Source organism: Mus musculus, chromosome 6 (assembly GCF_000001635.26).
Source record: "Mus musculus strain C57BL/6J chromosome 6, GRCm38.p6 C57BL/6J".
In the NCBI taxonomy this organism is placed as follows: Eukaryota; Metazoa; Chordata; class Mammalia; order Rodentia; family Muridae; genus Mus; species Mus musculus.
The window spans coordinates 138,942,476-138,957,039 of record NC_000072.6 but is presented as its reverse complement, the minus strand read 5'-3'; positions in this window follow the sequence as shown (position 1 = coordinate 138,957,039).

Genomic DNA, 14,564 nt, shown 5'->3' with positions numbered 1-14,564 from the left:
TATCATCTATCTATCTATCTATCTATCTATCTATCTATCTATCTATCATCTACATAGGGATTTGGCATGTGCTTTCCACAACATGTGTAGAGTTCAGAGAACAACTTGTAGAAGTTGATTTTTTTTCTTCCACAAAGTGTTGTTAATATTGAACTCAGGTTTTCAGAGTTAGCAGCAAACACCTTTTATTGAATAATTCATTCTGCTGACCTTCTTTACATATTCTTCAAAGAGGACACATCTTGGTATATACACTATTAGTAACTTTATTGTTTCCTAGGTTTTATAATATAATAGTTTTATGAACTTCTCTGTCCTCTGAGTCCTTGGGAGAAAGTGATTTTCACCGTTGGTATGCTTGGCTTGCTATCCATGATGGATGTTGTGTGGCACGGTCTTGCTCACTTTTACTTCAGTCCACTTCAGTCACTGGAGAACTTTCCCACAGTGTGATTTATCTTTTAAGAAATTAGCCAGAAATGCACATCTACAACTTTACTGGAGTTCTCAGGACAGGTGTGTCATATAAAAGTGTTCCTGGCTCAGTGAGCTGATAATGCGCTGCACAGAATTGGTGTCCTGGTAGGAAGAAGGCAGGAGGATGTGGCTTTTGGGCAGCCTCCATAGAGTTTAATGCCAAACCCCAGCCTCTCCATGTCTCGCTTTATGGCCAGCTGCAATATCTGTGGAGTCACTCCTGGAGTGGTCCTAGAAACTGTTAGGAATTGGCAGGTGTGTGGTCATCCATCATGTTAGACTGGAACTTCTCAAAATTCTGAGGAGTACAAACAAAAAACAAAGTCAAAATGTCTACCTTCTGAAACAAACAAAAACCAACAATAAAGTAAGAAAGTACTACAGACTTAGAGTTGAATCTGTATCTTTTAGACCAAACAAAGAAATGGAAGGAGTAATCAAGTTCAATGATTCCCAACCATCAGCAAGGAAGCCTGAATACAACATAAAGATGAGGCTGTGTTCCTGCTCTGTCCCCCCATTCTTCTTCCTATGCCTAGAGGTTACTGAACATTGTATTCATTACATTTGGTGGAGATGGCAGTATTGTATAACAATATACGGCTACATGCGTGTGCATATGCACATGGCATGTCCACATCATTTGTATGAATTTCCTACTCTGTCAAAACAGTGTATTACAAATAAACATGATTGAAATAAAAATGCATTTTCTCTCAGGGTGGGAAGCTACATTTTATAATCAACCTGTCAGCTAAGACATATTTTTTTGGATGCAAAAAATGGACAAGCTTTCTTTTACATTTTTTTGCTTTTCTGTTAAAGCCTCAGCTTTTCTTGATTGACAACTGTCAGATTCAAGTGCATGTCTCCACATACAATGTCTACTTGCTTGGGTCAATCTGCTTCCAAATTGCCCTGTTTTAAAAACAACATCATTAATACCAGATTCTGTTCCCCCTACCACCCTCATCCAACAGCATTCTTCCTAGCCTTGGTGATATGGGCAAAGACTGGGTTTCTGCTCAAGGTCAGATCTCCATGCTCAGGGTGGATTTGGAGAAATGCTGAGCTCAATGTAATACAAAAATTATATTCTCGGTATGAACCTGTTACTTTATTTTTTCCTACTCTTCGTATTCTCATCTTTTACCCAACGCTAAAATATGTTTGATTTTTTGGGGGGTGTGTGGAAATTAATTATTGTCTGTTATTAGAGGTGAAAGTTAATACAAAAAGTTCTTACAGTGGTACAGTGGTAGTGACAGTTATTATTCTAGTATAAAACTATTAATAAACTTGCAACTTAAAATTTAAAACTTAAGAAATCAAATATTTTACAGAAATATAGTATTTTAAACATTTTTCTTGTTTCTTAAACATTTATTTATTATACTTTTGGGAGCTGTATTCATGAGAATTATATTAACATCATTTCCACCCCATTTTCTTCTTCTCTAAATACTTTTGTGTGCCTGTTAAACCATCTCAAATACATGACCTCTTATTTAGTTATTGCACATCTTATTATTAACTAAATAAGAAGTCACGAATTTCTGTATGCAAACCTGCTGAACATGTTTAGTGTTGGTGATAGGTTTATGTGTTTAGTCTTGACCATTTGGGATTGGACAACAAAAATCTTTTGAGAGTAATTTTATTTGATTAATATGAAACATACAAAGCAAAATAAAAACAAAAATGGTGAACACACACACACAACACACACAGACACACACATATACACACACACAAACACTATGGAGTTCATTTTGTGTTTCCCAACTTCTCCTGAGCATGGGACCTGCCTTGGAGTGTGGGTGTGCTTTTATTTGTATATTTTGTTTTGTCTTGGTTTTTTTTTCAATATCAAAGTAGGGATACAAATCTTTAAAACAGTGAGTGATTTCCCATCTTTTTTATATCATTCTAGAGCACCCCTATGTCTTAACTTTAGAGTAGAAAAGTAACTTGTTTTCTGTTCTCTTGATATATTATTGTGACAGAGTAGTGCCATAATGGGCAAATAACAGTGAACCATAGAGTCTGTTATGGTAAACGGAAGGTTTAGGCAAGCCTGGTTAGGTGGTGCAGATGTTAAGAGCCAATGACCATGAATGTGGGGATGGAACAATAAGATAGAAATGATAGAGTCTGACAAATCCAAGTTCCAATATCTTCTTACATATTGGCATAATTTGATGTCAGGGCAATATAGGAGCAAGATGGGGGAAAAGAGACTGAGTTTCAGAACCTACTAGTAAATTCAACTTGGAGCTGGGAAGTTTATCTCTGCTTCCAGTTGTTCATTCAAAATATTGCTTACCCCACATGTATACTTTGACTTTGCTGATATAATGGTTGTTGAAGTGTACTGTCCAGCTTCTGGCAGTGTGTTGCATACATGCCTGATAAAGTGAACTCCAAGCCCTGGCTCCAGCAGCTCTGTCAGAGCACCCAGCCTCATCACTCTTATATGCAGGGCCATCTGTCATTCTTCTCTGTACGGTCGAGTGTAAAGAGGCCAAATCTGCTTCCAAATATCACATCTACACAATTACTTGATTTTTCTTAAATTCTGCATTGTCTTATCATTGTTAGATTTGACTCACATGAAAATCTACTTTTCCCGATATAATAATTAGCATTTATTTATTATTCATTATTACTATGTATAAAATTTGAATTAAAAACATATTATAACTATGTTATATAGCACTGATTATACTCTTTAAGGTTCTGTTTTAGTATAAAGAAAAGAGTGTATTTGACAATTAATAGCTCTGATAACATTATAATGTTTAAAACCTAACATATTTCATATTTTTAAAATCATACCAACACAGAAGTGTGCATAAAAATAGAATATGAGAGATAACTCTCTTCTCTGCTCTTAGAAATCCTGAGCTTACATGTCCCACCCAAATACAATTATTTTGAATTTATGTTACCACACCTCAATATTTTTTGTACCTTTCCTATGTATATGGGAATAGTTTGCATTTTCAAAGTGTGCTTTTTGCAAAATTTTGTTATGGATTTAATTAAAAAATATTCTTTAGTGGTACACATTTATTTTACATGACTTATGGTATAGGTAAGTCTGTTGATTCATTTTCACTAGTATGTAAAATTTCATTCAACTTTATGCTACTATGATATTTGTTGTTAGTGGTGGTGGTGGTAGTGGTGGTGATGATGGTGATGGTGGTAGTGGTGGTGATGGTGATAGTGGTGATGGTCGTGATGGTGATGGTGTTAGTAGTGGTGTTAATGATGAAGATGGTAGTGCTAGTGGTGGTGGTGGTGGTGGTGGTGGTAATAGTGATGGTTATGGTGGAGAGGATGGTGGTGGTGGTAGTGATGGTGGTAGTGGTGGTGGTGATGGTCGTGATGGTGCTGGTCCTTGACTGGTTGGTTGGTTTTGCTTTTGTCTGCTGAGGTACTTTAGAGTTTTTTTTCTTCCCAGTCAGTCCTTCACACAGTGCTTCTGTGGGTTTCCAGCACCCACTCTCCTAATACAGGCATGAGTGCACGTCTCTAGGGAGAAAGGCTGTGGAAATCATCCCCGAGTCCTCTAGGTTATTATGCAGTGGAAAGGCTGTTTTACAAACTTACTTTGCCCCTTATGGTTCAATAGTGTGAACTTCCATACAAATCTCTGGTCTGTGTATTTTTATTATCACATAGAACTCCCAAGTCTTTCTTTGGAACTATTTCCAGCGTCTAAATGAAATTAATTTAACTTCTTGCCTTGATTGTTCAAATAGATTTAAAGTTTCTCCCTACTGTTTTGCCATTCAGAATTTCTGTCATATGATGTAACTGTCCTCAGAGTTTTGAGGGTGTGATGTCTCTGTTTATTTTAGGTGGTTTCTTTTCCCTGCTCTTTGGAATTTTCAATACATTGAAGTGCACATCCTTATAATTTGTCAGATTTCACAGTTTTTTTAAAACTTTTTAATTGTTTTTTTTTACAGTCCAGTCTTTGCCACCCTAAATTTCCCAGTTTTTATTAAAGATTTAAAAAATCCATTACTGTTACCCCATTATTATCATTATTTTCTCTATTGATTTAGAAATTCTGTTCTTATATCATTACTTTGGTCAGAAGAAAGCATCAATTCTTATGTATAAAAGTAGCATAAAAAGCATATCTAAGGTTAATCTGGGCATTTACCATATTCCAAAATTCCCAAACTGAACATTCTTGGAAAGGACCTTTGTCACTCTTTATTTCCCATTTCACTACACAACTTTTTCTTATATATTTTTAAGTTTAATGTTTAAATAGATTCAAATTATTTTACGACAACTATTTTTTCTTTTACTGTGAAGATTTCTCTGAGAGGTCTTTTTTTTGAAAAATGCAAAGTGCACAGGATTTGGATATATATATGTGTGTGTGTGTGTGTGTGTGTGTGTATTCTTAAACTTCTTAGCAAATTTTAAATTTTCATTGAAATTGGTTATGTTATGGTTCAAAAATAAATGAATAAAAATGGTCCTATTTAATGACTTCAGTACATTATAGTGCCACAGGTCTCAAATTGCCATGACATATTTCTCTAAACACTTGAAACTATTATTTTATTTGCTTTCAGCCATTTCAGAACATTACTGAACAAAATAGGAACATTTAGCTAACTATTACAGATGAAGCACATATTAGTCCAATATAGAACAGCAGAAAGAAAAAGAAGATAATGTCTATATGAATGAAGACATATTTTATCTGAAATAAGAAAGTTACAGTGTTCATTATAATCTTGTCTTCTTAATATTCTTAGAATAGTCTCATAATAGTCAGCAAGAAAAATAAATAACTAGCATAAAATCTATAGATTGGAAAATAAGTCATATTGATATTTTTTGCAACTATTTGTTTCCATGATTTTTTAAAGGCAAAATAATTAGATGAGCAGATTTAAGCAAGGCAGCTTTATATAACATCATTATGCAAAAGTCAACTGCGCTGATATTCAAAAGGACAGAAGCATTCGTCAATATTTCAGGTTAAAATACGGCAACATCATATCACAGGAAGAAGACTAGACAATTACTCACAGGTCTGAAGAGATGGCTTATCAATTAAGAACACATGCTGATCTTGCAGAGTTGGGTTCTCAACCCCAGCAAAGCACCTCACTATATCCCTTAAGTCACCTCCGAGGTGCCCAAACCCTGACTCTGGAGGCAATTACTATTTTAAAAACACCCTCATCAAGCACAGTCTACAAATATAAGCTGGTGTGGTAGTTTGAATAGGAGATGTCCTTCCTGGGCCACATATCTGAGCAATTGAGCTCAAATAACCAGTATGTGGTACAGTTTGAGAAGGCTGGGAGCTTTAGGAGGTAGATCATTTTTAGATGAAGTATGTAACTTGTTATGTGCTTTGAGGTTTAGCGCCTGGCCGCACATACTGTTCTCGCTCTGTGTTTTCTGTGTGTGGATGAAATACTGGGATGCTAGACTAGCCTCATGTGCCTGCACCTATGCTTCCCCTATGCCTTCCCTGCTATGACAGATGGCAGCCCTTCTGGAATCATGATCTACAATAAATTATTTTCTCCTCTAGGTTGATTTTTGGTCTTAGAATTTTATTATAGCAATAGAAAAGTAAGCACTGCAGCTAGTAAGAAATGTTCCTGGAAACTCACAAGTTCAGAAATGGCAGGAATGTTTAGGTGCTAGCTGCATGTCTATGCAGATTTGTTCTGGAATGTTCCTGCTTCCTTCAGTGCATGCCTAATAACTCCCAGATAGAATAGCAGCATCCACCAGACACTTCACTACTTGGGTTAAAGAGAGTGGACATGACTATAACTTCATTTCAACATGACGTCAAAGGCCAGATGTGGAGGCATCCCTGTAACTGCAGCATTAGGGATGATGAGCTGAGGACATAACAACTCCAAAGCAAGCCTAGGCTACAGAGGGAAAGCCTGTTTAAAAATAAAGACCCAGAAGTATCACCATGCATATACTAAGGTAGCCGATGCCCAAGGCCCTTATGAAAGGGGCAGAGCACATAGTGTAGCCCTCAGAGGAGAGAATTACAATTGTTCTAAAACAAAAAACACTATATGTGAAAATAACAAATAGTAATAAAATCTAAAATACTAATAAAATAGTTAAGACCACATATAAATATTATAAATAATACAAAATATTCTTGAATTTCAGAATGGTGCCTTATGTCTTTAATTCCATTACTGATGTTGGGGGTTTGACTGGGGAGATTCATGAGTTTGAGAATAGACATTTCCAGCCAATATGTACCACATCATCTGATACTGTTTCAAACAAACAGAAAATTTTTACAGAATTTACAAATATAAAAAGATTCAAAAAGTCCCATTCATGCCTGGAGTTATGCCTTTATTTTTTGTAACTAATAAGATCTCAGGAAACTACTTTCACAATGGAACATTTTATTTGTGTCAAACTGAATCTGGGTTCTTGGGCCATAGTCACTCATTTGGATCCAGATTCAATTACTTAATTTTAAAAACAAAATTTTTCATAATAATTTGTTTATCACCCCATTCATACAAAGCCTTCATTGATCTGAATTTAAAAAAAAAAAAAAAACAACAAAAAACAAAGAGCATCACCTATCCTTGAATTTTTGACAAAGTAGTCTTGAATTTACATTTTAGTACAAAATATTGAAATTACCAAGTCTCTCAAAAAATATCCCAATGAGGAGACTTGCTGTGTCAAACTCTAAAACAATTCTTTAAAAAATTATTTTTCGTTTTAATTTTGTGCAAACGTGGTTTATATGCCTGGTACCCACAGAGGCCAGAGTGCAGCGTCAGAGAACCTGGAGCTGAACTTACAGATGACTGTGTGTTGCAACAGTGTTGCTGGTAACTGAATGCAAGTCCTTTTGAAGTGCAGCAAATATTTATAACACACTGAGCAATCTATTCAGTCACCAAAAGTATGTTTAATAGAATTTGCTGCAGTATACTCTTATTAGAGGCAGAGAGAAATTGACAGATAGACCAAAATCTATCCTATAGATGGGCTTCTGTAGTATGCCAGATATGACATTCAATTTAGTCAGAAAACAACAACAAGGACAACTCAATTAGCATCCTCAATTAATTTTAGGGGAAAGTGATTTTGTTCCACTGCCTCTCATCAAACAAAGAAATCAATTTCTTTCTATCTATCTATCTATCTATCTATCTATCTATCTATCTATCATCTATCTATCTATCAATGAGAAAAGCACAGTTACAACTATTAAAACACAATAACTTCATGATGTTAGAAAATAAATATATTTTATACTGAAACCACCAATCATATTGAGTGGAAATTGGAGAACTGATTCAGTGGGTGAGAGCATTTGCTGTTTTTACAGAGGCCTGGAACACAGTTCCTAACATCTCAACTGGGCAGCTCACAGGAACCTTTATCTCTGGCTATAGGAGATTCGATGCACACTTCTGTCTTCTTTGGGTACCCATATATGAGTGTGCATGAACACATACACATACATAAAAATAAAATGAATCTAAAGGTTCTGCCATAGAGGAAACTTTGATTATATTTACTACATTCAAAGTAACTTTGATAATCATTAAAATGGCACAAAATGACAGGGAAGTCATTAGATGAACCTAGAAGCTACTACTTGCTGTGAGCATAATTATAAAATAATTACAATGATGATGTGAAAATTTCCTCCCAGTCAGTAAGATGAATACCACAGACTAAGACGGAAAGCACGTTTGGGCCAGTGATCAGCAAGCATTTTACAGATGTAGAAATTTAAACTGTTTTTAATCTTATAGATCGCACATCACTACAGAAAACCATGAGTTTAACGAGGTAGCATATCTGTAAAGCTGACAAGACAACAGTTTGTTGATGTCGTTTTAAAGTGGTAGAGATATAGAACAATGGTACTCTTCATACCATGATATAGAACACACAAAAGAATGAGGGGAGCAGCCGTCCTTAAAATCATTTCCACAATGCAAGAGAGATGAGGTTCACTAGAAGGAAAGCAAGAGACAGATCCACAATATGTTTTTAGCTTAAAATACCCATTTAATTCTTCTAAGGTATGAATTCTACCATTTTTTAAGTATATTGAATCAGTCGATCAGTTTTCATTATTCTTTTCATTTATTTGATGTGTGTGTGTGTGTGTGTGTGTGTGTAATTTTGATTTTGATTTTTCCAAAATTGAGTTGCTTATGAGAGGGAAATCTTTCAATTTAAAATATATGGGCATTGAAAACAAAGCTGCCAATGTGAAATTGAGGCCTGCCCAGTTTTTTAGACTGCATATGGAAGAGAGGCTCTGGGTGTTCTCTGCATACCTTGTAATTAAAATACAGGCCTATGTGGTATTTAAAGCAGGTGTGAGCTCAAACTGTTAATTGCACCATAAATTCTGTCTCTTGCACCTGAAGAGGATTCGTTTATATGCACATTTTCAAACATATTATAAAAGAATTGCCAACATATGCTGTGCATTCTCCACTATTAAGTCACAGAACAGGCACCAGCCATTCAGCAGAGTAAGTGTGATGCAGGTGCTAAGCAGCATCGCAGATGTGATAAGACCCAGAAAAGACTGTAATTCAGCACAGCAGGCAGAGTTATTTCCTGGAACTTACTTTCAAACTCTTCTATATAGCATAAGATCACACAGTTGAAGTTATGATAAAGGTTTGTTAAAGGGAGGCAAATTAAAAGAGCATTAAAGAGCAGGCAATCTACTCCCATAAGGTTGGAAGTAACGGTTTTCTTCTGAGGACCTGAACTGTTCACTGAACTTTGATGAAACTTTGATAAACCTGTTTATCACCAGGAAAGCAATCATTTTTCCAGGAGATCTTGGTATTAGATGTCCTGATGTTCACACCTATCTATTACCTCAAAGCTGTCTTCTAGTAAAAAGGTAATGAACTCAGGAAATCATTACATGGAAAGGTTAAATGCATTCCAGTTATTTTTAATATAATATTTATAGTTTGTTGAAGTACAGTGAGACTAGACTAATGAAAATTTTGGAAATTCAAATAATTTTAAATCATGTAAAATGTGTAGACTTTAAAAATCTAAGATAAGATATTCCCCTAGCCATAGCTTTTTGCCCTTTTAAAATTCCACTGGGTTTCAGTCAATGACCTATTAAGACCTCAAACCCTTTGTGGATTGTTTAGGGCAGATTCCCTTGAATTGCAGTCCATGCCTGTGATGTTGCTTCAGGAATTGCTTTGGGTCAGAGAAACAAATGCCAACTTCTAAGCCAGCTATTGACTTAAGATTAAACTATAATATAATCTTTACAAGTTCGTACAAGAAAGCAGTATATGGATTAGGGCAGAAATCAAGCTTCCCTCTGAACAGAAATACATGTAAGTAAATATAAACAGAATGAAATATACTAAACGGTGAGGCAAAACTGATATGAATATATTATATAAAGTAAGCTTCGAAGTTAGATCATTTAACCATCATCCTGTACTTAATATTATGCACCACCTTGACCAGACCATACATGTAGCCATCGACTCAAACCATTTCCTGGATATTTCTGTGAAATGTTATTTCATTGTGTGGGATTAACATTTAAATCAGTGAAGCCTGAGTAGAGAGCTTTGTCGTCTAGGAAGCAGATTGATCTCCTCTAATCAGATGAAATACACAATAGAACAAAAACTGCCTTCCCCTGAGGACCAAAGAATTGTGCCAGCAGATACCCTTGGACATGATCTGGAATACTGGCGTGACTTTGAGTGTCCAGACCGACACATAGTACAGCTCTTCCCACTCTCCATAAATACATGAACCAACTTTCAAAAGTAAATTTCTCAATATAGTATATATAAAATATATTTATTTTACTCTTTCCCCCTGCTCCTCCCTCCCCGCCCACCCCCTCTCTCTCTCTGTGTGTGTGTGTGATTTAAACTGCTTTGGTACCAGAGGAGTTGTTATGAGTGAGAACCTTAGTTATGAATGCATTATGGTTCTCCAAGACGAAAAATGAATCAGAGCAATGAAGCTTGTTACAAAGATGAGATAAATGCATAAGTATATGTATGATAAATAGAGGTAGAAGATAGATTATGGACAACTAAATTAGATATACAATAAATATATATATTCATAGATACAAGAAAATATATGATCATAGATGGATAGACAGACAGACAGACAGACAGACAGACAGACAGATAGATAGATGGATGGATGGATGGATGGATAGATAGATAGATAGATAGATAGATAGATAGATAGATAGATGGATGATAAGGGATTTATTAGATAAACTGCCCTGTATGACTATGGACCCTGAGGACTTTCACCAAAGGTCAACTATATGTTGTATCAAAAAGAGACATAGAAGCATGACTGAGTTCAAGTTCAGATGTCTCAGGACTTGAAAAGCTGATATTACAGGTCTCTGTGTGAAGTTGAAATGTTTAAGGATCCTGGAAACTGCTAATGCTCAGTAAAGAACATGTTAGTATAGTGCTTGAAAGCCCACATGGCTGAGCTCAAGAGCACCCAGAGCATCTAGTCACTGAATCCTTGAAGCAGTGCCATTCTCTCAGGTGACCTGCTGGCTATTTCATGACAAATTGATGACAGTGGACCACAACCGACACAGAATGAGCAGGACAATTATCATTGTTTCGATGTTTGCTTATTTGTTTCTTGTTCTTTTTTTTTCTTCTCTCAGTTTCAGAATTTACCTTTCCTGTGTGGCATGCTTTTAGCTAAATTGTCATTGTCAGGCTTACAGAGGACAGTACTCATCATTGTATTATCTGTGGAACTCCTTTCAATATAAATGAATATTCATGTTCAAGAAATGTTCCCCTCTTATCCTGAAGCAGCTGGTTTGACAGAATGGTGGCACAACCTTTAAAAGATGCAGTAACTGTGCCAACTGCATGGCAGTAACTTGTGGGCAGGGGCAAGAGTTTGTAGAAATGACAGAATTAGTATCCAACATATGGTCCTGTCTCTCTCACACATAGGACTCAAAAACTCTAGGAGCAAGAATGGAAATAAGAGAAACATTGGTAGGTAGTACGTCTAATGGTTCACTGGTAAAGTCTTTATCACTTGTTCTCACCAATCTTACTTCTGCTTGACTTGATGCTTTATTTCCAGAGGAATAAAGACTTCCATGAGTTATTGCACAGAATTATTGAACATTCAGGCTCACTCAAATGCTCTGAACTATTTGTGGTTTCAACTAATTAAGTGAGTAAGGGAGAACTCTGATAACTGGCATGACAGGTCCAGAATACCGAAAGTCACACAGGTTTTCTGAGACACATTTTGGTTATCACCATATCATATCATTAAGATCAATGGAATTCCATGACAATCAATTTGGTCAGGATTTCTAGTGGCTTGGAGGCTTCAGAAATGGTTTTGAGATGTTTTACTAGCTGACAAATCATGAACATGTGGACAGAATTTTAAGGGGTATGGAAGCAGAATGTGGTACTAAACCCAGCTATTACTGGTTAGTCCTAGAAATAGGGGTTGACTGTTTCCTCAGTATGATATTGGGATATCTAGACAATAATTTGATTAAAACCTGATTAAAACCCTTTAGCTCTTTTTCTCTCTAACTTTCAGTTTCCCTGGAAAGTCTCTTATAATATCTATCTGCAGCTTAAAGTGACTCAACTCCTCTGATTTTCAAGATAAAAACGGAAGGTAAAGGTTGAAGCAAAACAAGCATACAAATAATTATGCTGTATATGACTGGCAAATGAATTGTCATAGTCTGGCGTCATAACTAATCTTTGTAATCAACTTGACAAACCTGGGAAGAGGGAACCTCAACTGAACTAAACTGTGGGCATTTTATTGATCCTACATTCATGAAAGAGCAGATGCTTCTGTGTTCTATAAGGAAGGCAGGCAAGCAAGCCAAAGAAACTAGCCGGTCAGCATGGTTTCCCCACAATCTGTGCTTCAGTTTCTTTTTTTTTCTATGTCATTCCATGCCTTGAGGTTTTGTCCGAGCTTCCACCATTGATTTTGGTCCGGGTTTCCCCACAGCGTAGAAAGACAACTGGAACTGTGAACTGTGATGTACATGCCTTTGTGTTTGGGGGAAAGGATTTTGGAGCTTTGGCTAGACAGTGGTAGGAGCTTAATGGGCTGTTCTGTGGGTATTTGGAAGCTGAGAATGCTGAGAGGAATGCAGATGATGGAGACACCGCTTGTGAATTTCATAGGGCAGTGAGCTCAATTGGGAACATTGGTGCAGAATAGTTAAACTGATATTCTGTTCAAGTGAAATAGCCTGTGCTTTTTTTATGGTAATGGATGCTGGTTTGCTGAATCTTAAAAATCAGCTGTGACTAGCGTGAGACCACCATTATTGCAGAGAATTTTTTGGAAATTATTTCTCAGGAACAACCCAGAGAAGCAGTGACCCATGAGGTACACCATGCTGGAAGAAGAACTAAGCCTTTTTATCTCACTTACTGTACTGTTTTGAAGGTATACTGGAGTCATGCAGAGAAGCTAAAGCTTTGTATAGTATACCAGGTTGGAGTCTCCCTGAAGTGAGGCCAGGAGAGCCCATTGGTGAAGGTGTAACCTTAGTTGCAACCGAGACTCTAGAATATTGAAGATGTCAGGACAGTGGTTGGACACCAAGGAGGTTGGTAGACGAGAAATGAAATTGGCCACAGCCCGTAAACAAGATCTGTGTATGTGAATTGCAGAGACAGCAAAGTCAAACTGTTCAACCTCCTCAGAACCCAGATGATCTTAAGTGAGTTCCAGATGCCAGACTTTAAACTCTAAGATCTGGAACTGTACTGCTGGACTTCTGTTTTGTGTAAGTCTCATTTTTAAATACTCCATTTCTTTCTATGGTCTAATAGCACATTTAACATGCTTGTTATTATGATTATTTATTTTATTTTATTTTTACACAAACCTGCAGCTACAAAAGTTTTATAACTTAGATTTTTCATTTTTCTCTTTTACTGAAAGTAGATTATTTTCTCATATATTTTTATTACAGTTTCATCATTACAGTTTCTTCTCCTCACAGTTTCTCCTTATTTCCCCTTGCATTCAGATCCACAACCCTTTTGTCTCTCAGGAAAAAAAACAGGTTTCTAAGAGATAACAAGAAAACATAACAAAATAAAATATAATAAGACTAAAATATCACATCAATGCTGGACAAGGCAAGCCAACAGAAGAAACTGAACTCTAGGGAAGGCACAAGACTCAGAGATCCACTCATTCAAACACTTGGGAGTCCCATAAAATACTAAATACTAAACTAAAAGCTGTAATATTAATGCAGAGGACCTGGTCAGGCTCTGTGCTTGCTGCTTCAGTATCTGTGATTTCACAGGAGTTCTGCTAAGTTGATTTGTAGGAATTTACTCTGGTGTCCTCCATCCTCTCAGGCTCTTACATGGATTTTATTTGGTCTTTATTTCTTTTGCTCCTTTTCTTTTTTTTCTCTCCTCCCCTCCCCTCCCCTCCCCTCCCCTCCCCTCCCCTCCCCTCCCCTCCCCTCCCCTCCCCTCTCCTCCCCTCCCCTCTCCTCTCCTTCCCTCCTTTCTTTTCCTTTCCTTTCCTTTTCCTTTCTTTCTTCACTTTATATGCTTATCACTGCCCCTGCTCCTCCAAACCCCCCCTTCCATCCCTCCTCCTTCTTCTCTGAGAGTGTGTAGTCCCACCCTGGGTATCTGCCCCACCCTGGGACATCAAGTCTCTGCAAGGATAGGTGTTTCCTCTACTATTGATGTCAGACAAGATATCACGGTTAGGGAACATCTTCAGGAGTAGTCCCTGCTCCAATTATTGGGGAGCCCATGTGAAGACTGAGCTACACATCTGCTATGTATCTGTGGGAGGCATCCATCCATCCCATGTATGCTCTTTGGGTTGGTGGTTTAGTCTCTGAGAATTCCCAAAGGTCCAAGTTAGTTGACTCTCTTGGTTTTCCTATGGAAGTTTCTATCCCCTCCAGGACTCTCAATTCTTTTCCCAACTCTTCAATAAGACTCCCACAGGTCTGGCCAATGTTTGCCTGTGGGACTCTGCAT